Genomic DNA, 8,088 nt, shown 5'->3' with positions numbered 1-8,088 from the left:
GCTGGCAGCCGCGGGGAGCCCTGAGCCCTTTAAATCCCAGCCGCCGCGGCTGGCATTCAAAGGGCTCTGGGCTGTCTGCCCCTGCGGGCAGCCCAGAGCCCTCTGATTCCCAGCCGCGGCTGAGATTTAAAGGGCTCTGGGCTCCCCGTGGTTGCAGGCAGCCCGGAGCCCTTTAAATCCTGGGCTCCCCGCGGTTGCAGGCAGCCCGGAGCCCTCTGATTCCCAGCCGCGGCTGAGATTTAAAGGGCTCTGGGCTCCCCGCAGTTGCAGGCAGCCCGGAGCCCTCTGATTCCCAGCCGTGGCTGGGATTTAAAAGGCTCTGGGCTCCCCGTGGTTGCAGGCAGCCCGGAGCCCTCTGATTCCCAGCCGCGGCTGGGATTTAAAGGGCTCTGGGCTCCCCGCGGTTGCAGGCAGCCCAGAGCCCTCTGATTCCCGGCCGCGGCTGGGATTTAAAAGGCTCTGGGCTCCCCGCTGCTGCTGGCAGCCCAGAGCCCTCTGATTCCCGGCCGCGGTTGGGATTTAAAGGGCTCTGGGCTCCCCGCGGTTGCAGGCAGCCCAGAGCCCTCTGATTCCCAGCCGCGGCTGGGATTTAAAGGGCTCTGGGCTCCCTGCCGCAGCGGGCAGCCCAGAGCCCTCTGATTCCCGGCCGCGGCTGGGATTTAAAGGGCTCTGGACTCCCCGCGGTTGCAGGCAGCCCAGAGCCCTCTGATTCCCGGCCCGGAGCCCTCTGATTCCCAGCCGCGGCTGGGATTTAAAGGGCTCTGGGCTCCCCGCCGCAGCGGGCAGCCCAGAGCCCTCTGATTCCCGGCCGCGGCTGGGATTTAAAAGGCACTGGGCTCCCCGCTGCTGCCGGCAGCCCAGAGCCCTCTGACTCCCGGCTGCGGCTGGGATTTAAAGGGGCAAAACCTAGCTCCAAATATTGGTGGAGCAGAGCCCCTGATTGTGAATATTCCTGGGGCTTTAGCTCCAGGAGCCCATATAAGTTGGCGCCCATGGCCCTGACGGCTGGTCCACCGTATACCATCTTTCATGCAGACAAAGTTCAGCTTCGACCACACCCGGCCTTCCTCCCTAAGGTGGTGTCGGCCTTCCATTTGAACCAGGACATTTTTCTTCCTGTTTTTTTCCCGAAGCCTCATGCCTCAAGTCGGGAACAACAGCTTCACACCCTGGACGTCCGCAGGGCCCTTGCTTTCTACATAGAGCGAACAAAATCCTTCCGACGCTCGCCCCAACTGTTCGTAGCGGTGGCGGATCGTGTGAAAGGCAAGCCGGTCTCCTCTCAGAGGATTTCCTCCTGGGTCACTGCATGTATCCGAACATGCTACGAGCTTGCTTGTGTACCAGCTAACCGCCTCACCGCTCACTCTACGAGAGCGCAAGCCTCGTCTGCCGCCTTCCTGGCCCATGTCCCCATCCAGGACATCTGTAGAGCGGCCACCTGGTCTTCTGTCCACACCTTCGCTTCCCACTACGCGTTGGTGCAGCAATCCAGAGACGATGCAGCCTTCGGCTCAGCAGTCTTACACTCTGCCACGTCTCACTCCGACCCCACCGCCTAGGTAAGGCTTGGGAATCACCTAACTGGAATGCATAGGAGCAATCACTCGAAGAAGAAAAGACGGTTACTCACTGTTGTAACTGTTGTTCTTCGAGATGTGTTGCTCCTATCCATTCCAGACCCGCCCTCCTTCCCCACTGTCGGAGTAGCCGGCAAGAAGGAACTGAGGAGCGGACAGGCCGGCTGGGGTATATATCCAGCGCTATAGCGGCACCACTCCAGGGGGCGCCCAGCCGGCCCGCCGGTGTTGCTAGGGTAAAAATCTTCCGAAGAGCCATGCACGCGCGGCGCGCACACCTAACTGGAATGGATAGGAGCAACACATCTCGAAGAACAACAGTTACAACGGTGAGTAACCGTCTTTTTTGTAAAGAGAAATCATACCTCACCATTCTATTAGATTAATTTGCAGGAGTCAAGAAGAATGTGGACAAAGGTGTCAAGTGGATATAGTGTACTTGGACCAAAGGCTCTTCAGCAAACTAAGGTGTCATGGGATAAGAGGAAAGGTCCTCTCATGGATCAATAACTGGTTAAAAGATAAGAAACAAAGGGTAGAAATAAATGGTCAGTTTTCACAGTGGAGGGGGGTAAATAGTAGGTTTCCTCAAGGATCCGTATTGGAAACAGTGCTGGAATTACAGATCAGTCAGCTTAACTTCAGTACCATAACTTCTCACTTAAAGTCATCCCGGTTAATGCTGTTTCATTCCTGATCAATTAGGGAACATGCTTGTTTAAAGTTGTGCAATGCTCCCTTCTAACGTCATTTGGCAGCTGCCCGCTTTGTCCACTGCTTGCAGGAAGAGCAGCCCGTTGCAGCTCGCTGGTGGGGGCTTGGAACCAGGGTGGACCGGCAGCCCCCCATCAGCTCCCTGCTCCCCTAAGTTCCCTGTGCAGTAGCTGCCCAGCAGGCTATCAGTTGCTGGCAGTTCAGCTGAGCCTCCCCCCACTGCCATGTGCTGCCCCAGCCCTCTGCCTTGGAGCTGCTCCCCAAGACTCCTGCTTGCTATGCAGGGGAAGGACAGGAAGAGGGGGGCTAAGGTTAAGGTGTCCTTCCCCCCTGCTCCTGCACCCCACTTACCCCATCTTCCATAGAGCAGGGGGGACACACGACAGGGCTCAGGACAGAGGGAGCTTGCTGGCAGCAGCTGTGGTCTCAGCAAGCTGATCTAATTAACAAGGCAGTGTACTTAAGAATAGGGCCAGCGTACTTAAAGGGGAAATGCGCACGCACACACATGGTGTGTGTCCTCCCTCTATTCCTGCTGCCTTGTAGAGTGTGAGAATTAACCCTTGAGGGCTCATTCAATTGCTAGTTCATCATTTAGCAGTAAGGCATTCCCTGGGAAATATAATATTCCCTCTGACTCCTCCACCTCAACCAAACTTCACAATCATCATCACTGTCTACCAGTATTAAATTGTTTGTTTAAAACTTATACTGTGTGTGTGTATATATATAGTCTTTTGTCTGGTGAAAAAAGTTTCCCCCTCATTTACATTAATTCTTATGGGGAAATTGGATTCACTTAACATGGTTTCGCTTAAAGTCGCATTTTTCAGGAACATAACTACAACTTTAGGTGAGGAGTTACTGTCCCTGGAAAGTATTTGGAACAAATAAGTAATCAAATTGTAAACACCTAGAAAATAATAAGGTGATAAGTAAGAGGCAACATGGATTTGTAAAGAACAAATCATGTCAAACCAACCTAATAGCTTTGGGTAACAAAGGGTAACAAGCCTTATGGATGGGGGGAAGCAGTAGATGACATTGCTGAGACATGTTTCAAGTTTTTTTTTAAAAACAGCCCAAACCGGTTCCTCTGACACAAAAGGTTAGCCAGCACCTCAAACAGGTGTCAACATAATCAAGTGGACTAATATACACTGGAGTTGCGTTCTTGAAAAGGGTGATGGATACCAAAACAATGTATACCAGAGAATTTTTCCCCATAAGAAATAATGGAATAAGGGGGAGATGTGTTCACAACTAGACAATACTTTTTTCTTAAACGGTGTACCTTTTCACAATGACAACTTATACAGTACACAGTTTACACATAAAACATTGAATAAAATAACGTAGAACCCTACTAACACCGTTCAAACACAGAACATTTTAATACAGTAAATATAGTACAGTAATACAGTATAAAACCGTGTTGATTACACTAAACTTAGGAAGCGGTGGAACCTGGGTTTTCTTGGGTTTTGGTCGCAGAAGTCTTAAAAAGGGATTTTATTGACAGCTGCCCTCCTGCATGAATCTTTGAACAATAGATCTGCCTGTAGCAAGCTACTGCATTATTGAAAACGGTGGAGACTGGCAGATTGTTCACAAAAAGGATCACCGCTCTGTATGATTTCAGTCATCTCATCCAGAAATCCAGAGAAACGAGAGATTCTTTGTCATCAGACTCCTGGCTTCCTGCCGTACATCATCATCATCCTTGTTTTCTTCAGATATCCATTGTTGGTCCAGCTCAATCAGTTCCTCGTTTGTCAGTTGCTCAACGTGAGACTCCAACAACTCCTGTATATCCTCCTCCTCCACCTCCTTGAAGCTGACATCCTTCGCCAACTTGACAATTTCTTGCTCGAGACCAGGAATGGCATCAAATCCCATGAAGCTGTGGACAGCATCTGGCCATGCATGGCACCAAACACCATTCATACATTGCAAAGTGACCTCTTCCCACGACACACCAATGTTTTCCACACTGTTCAAGATGTAGTAGAACTTTGAAAACTCCTTTACACTGGGCTTCTGTACTGTACAATAGGTGAACGTGTTCCAATTCATGTTGGTCCTGATCCATGCAAACGATGGATATGCGGATCAGGACCAACGTAAATCGGAACACGTCCCCTGTTGATGAGTGACAGAGATCCAAAGCAATGGCTAAGGAGGAGATGTATACCAGGGACCACCTGTATTGAGTTAAACAGCCATTTTTTTTGGCAAGAGGGTGTAAGCAAGAAATTTACATATTGGCAAATAATCAGCTGGGGGTTCCTGTCACCTGGACCCCAGCTGGAGATTATTCTAAAAGAGGAGGAAAAGATACAAAAATGAGGATTAGAGGCCCCAAATCACCTCTTGCCTCCACTCCTCTCTGCTCACCGCAGCACCACCACCTAAAGAAACATAGAACTGGGGGAGGGGTCCTGGCTGGAAGGTTTCCAGCCAGTAAAGACGGCAACAAACAAGTTGTGAGAAAAGCCTTTATGTAAACAGGGGATTGGTCCCACTATTCTGGGGAACTTTCTTGGTATATACACTATCCTGGTGGAATTGGCTACTGAAAGGATCTGAGTCCTCACTCCCACTCCTTTTACCCAGAGGCGTGCCTGACCTCAAGGGCTCCCCTTCCACTCTCCTGTGTGGCAGAGTCTTCATAACCCTGACAAGACTGGGCCCAGGATTCCTGGGGGGCTCAACCCCCTATCTTGTCCTGGTCACATAAGACAGGGGTTAGGGTGTCTCCATTCCCAGGTACTCTCTCCGCTTCGGACGCTTCCCTGACCCACTGATCATTTCATATATTTCAAGCAAATACAATTTATTAAACAGCAATTTAAAAAAAAATAAGGAAAAAATGGGAGAAGTTAAGGACACAACCTCGCTCTCTGGCATGGGGACATCACAAACAGCCGACTCTGGAATATAAGAGAAGTTCACAATCTGTTCGTCACATGTGCCAGGCCTCCTGTCCAGGCCCTGACTGTGCTGCAGGGATGCTGTGGGTAGACACTTGCTCTGGCAGTAGCCACACGCCCTCAGACTCCAAATGGCAGGACCCTTCTTCCCAGCGTTCTCCCCCATAGTCGGGGTTACAGTTCCCTCCAAGTCTGGCTTGCAGGGCCTCTTGGCTGGTGGCATCTCCCTGCGCAGGGCCCTCTGCCCAGATCCCTCTCGCTCTCCCCAGCTGCTCACCGCACCCGGCTCCAGTTCCACCTCCCTTCTGCCTCAGCCCTGCTGCTGCTCTGCCTCCAGTTCCCTGGACTGCTTTTCTGGCCCCTCTGGCTCTGGTTGCTGCAGCTCTCCTCCCAGCATGGATCTGCTCTCTGGCTCTTGCTGCCGCTCTCCCCAGCTCAGGCTGCTTCTCTAATGGTCTCTGGCTCTGGCCAGCACGGCTCTGCTCCCCAGCTCAGCCTGAGCTCCTGCTCTCTCCTTAGCTTGACCCCATTCTGGTCCAGGCAGCTTCAGCTCAGACAGAGAATGGGACCCCTCCTGCCTCCCTCATTGGACTGCCCACCCTGTCAATCAGGCTGACCTGGAGCAGGGGCCTCTCCCCATTGCCCCCAGGGACTGTCAGTCCCAGGGTCTTGATTTCCCAGCAACCCTTCCCTTTTGGGGCTGGGAGGTAGCCAAACAAAAAAAACCCTCACTGAGTTTTAGTACAGGGCCAACAGTCCTCTTATATTTGCTTTGATTTCAGTTAGCTTGCTCAGTTAGTTTTAGTTTGCATTTTTGCCCTTTCTTTTCTTTGTAACCAATACTGACTTTTATGCCTCATTATTTGCAATCACTTAAAATCTTTCTGTAGTTTTGTTTTACCTAAATCACTGTGTGTGTTTGGATTGAAGTGCTTAGGAGCCTCCATTTGGGATAAGATTTGTGCATAACACTTTCTATTATTGAAATGACAGACTTTCTATGAGCTTGTATTGCACAGAAGGAAAGAGCTGGGTAGTACAAGATGCACATTTCTGAGCACCAGTCTGGTACTAGGAATTAGCTGGTGTTGCCCTATAATGTAATTACTGAATGGTTAGCTGTAACACTCGTACAATGCAGCTGGGAGTGATTTTGCATGCTAGAGGCTGAGACAGCAAGACCAGACTGGAGAATTGAGGGGACACAGCTGTCCAGATTGCATCCTAGGGAATATCACACCTGTACAAAAAATAACTCCAAGAGCATGTGGGGGGAAGAGGGCTGGGAGTTACTGTGTGCAGGCGTGCATGCGGGGAAGGTTAGGAGTGGTTATTTATGTTCGGGGGTGAGGGGAGGAAGCTAGGATAGACTGCGGGGGAGAGGGGCACTGGGAGTGGTTGTGGGCAGGGTTAGGAGTAGCTTTGTGTAGGCAGTTGGGGGATGCGGAGGGGAGCTGGGAGTGGCTATATGCATGTAGGGAGCTGGTTCTGAGTGAGGGGGTTAGTGGGAGGGGATATGTACACAAGTGACCTGGGAGCAGCTTCATGTGAGGGTGAAGGGGGGTTTAAAATGGCTCTGGGAGAGCTGTGGAGGAAGTCTGGCAGTGGCACTGTATGGAGGTGATGGGGGTCTGGGAGTAGCTCTGTTGGAAGTGATGCAGGGTTCAGAGTAGCTTGGAGTGAACTGGGAGCGGTGCTGTTGTGAGGGATAGCAGAGGGTGCAGAGAAGCACTGTGGGAGGGTCTGGGAGTGGTGCTGTGGGGGAGTGACAGGGGCTCGAAGTGGCTCCAACGGGGGGATTACGAGTGGCACTGTGGCAGGAGGGTTTGGAGTGGTGCTGTGTGGGGGTGACGGGCTGAGAGTGGCTCTGTAGGTTACCATACATCCAGGTTTTCAGTTTCCTTTTTTGATCTTCCACTCTCTGTCCAAGCAGATTTTTCAAATAAGATGACATGTTCAGGATTCTTGCGGAGCAGACACTGCAGCTCAGAAAGAGCTGGCTCCACATCCCGATGGGTCCCTCCACTGCAGCCGCAGCTGCCGGATCCCACCCACCCAAGCCCCAGCTCCCAGTCCTGGGGAGAGGAAGAGGCAGGGAGGTACTGACTGATAGTTGGCTGGTACTGTGTCCCAGACCTGCGCCAACTGCCCTGCCACCATCCCAGGGAGCGACATTGCCCCATCCACCTTGAGAGTGAGGCCACAGGTACCTGTTCCAGCACCCCCTGGAAACCTCTCCCAGTACACAGACCCCCTTCCCGTACCCCCAAATACCCACCACAGTATAGACCCCCTTCCCGTACCCCCACTCACCCCAGTACACAGACCCCCTTCCCGTACCCCCACTCACCCCAGTACACAGACCCCCTTCCCGTACCCCCACTCACCCCAGTACACAGACCCCCTTCCCGTACCCCCAAATACACACCCCAGTACACAGACCCCCTTCCCGTACCCCCACTCACCCCAGTACACATATCCCCAATACCCCTCAGTACACACACACCCCTCCAGCCCCCTAAATACTCATCCCTTACACATACCTGCCCCACGGCCCCCAAACACCAACTCCAGCAGCCCCCCGCTGCATATACTCTGCTCCAGCTCCCCCCAAGAACCCCTCCCAGCACAGACCCCCCCTTCTCGTACCCCATAGACCCCTCCCAGCACAGACCCCCCCTTCCCGTACCCCCCTAGACCCCTCCCAGCACAGACACGCCCCTCCCACCACCGCCGGCCGCGGCCTCTCCGTGGGAAGCGGAGCGCGGCTGACCCGGGGAGCGAGGGGCTCTGCGTGGCGCTCGGGCGGGGGGTCTGAGCACCGTTGGGGTCGCTCCCACCGGCCCTCGCCGCCTCCCTCC

The sequence above is a fragment of the Mauremys mutica genome, chromosome 5 (genome assembly GCF_020497125.1).
Source record: "Mauremys mutica isolate MM-2020 ecotype Southern chromosome 5, ASM2049712v1, whole genome shotgun sequence".
Taxonomy (NCBI): domain Eukaryota; kingdom Metazoa; phylum Chordata; order Testudines; family Geoemydidae; genus Mauremys; species Mauremys mutica.
The sequence above is the reverse complement of the archived record's forward strand: the minus strand, read 5'-3'. Positions refer to the sequence as shown.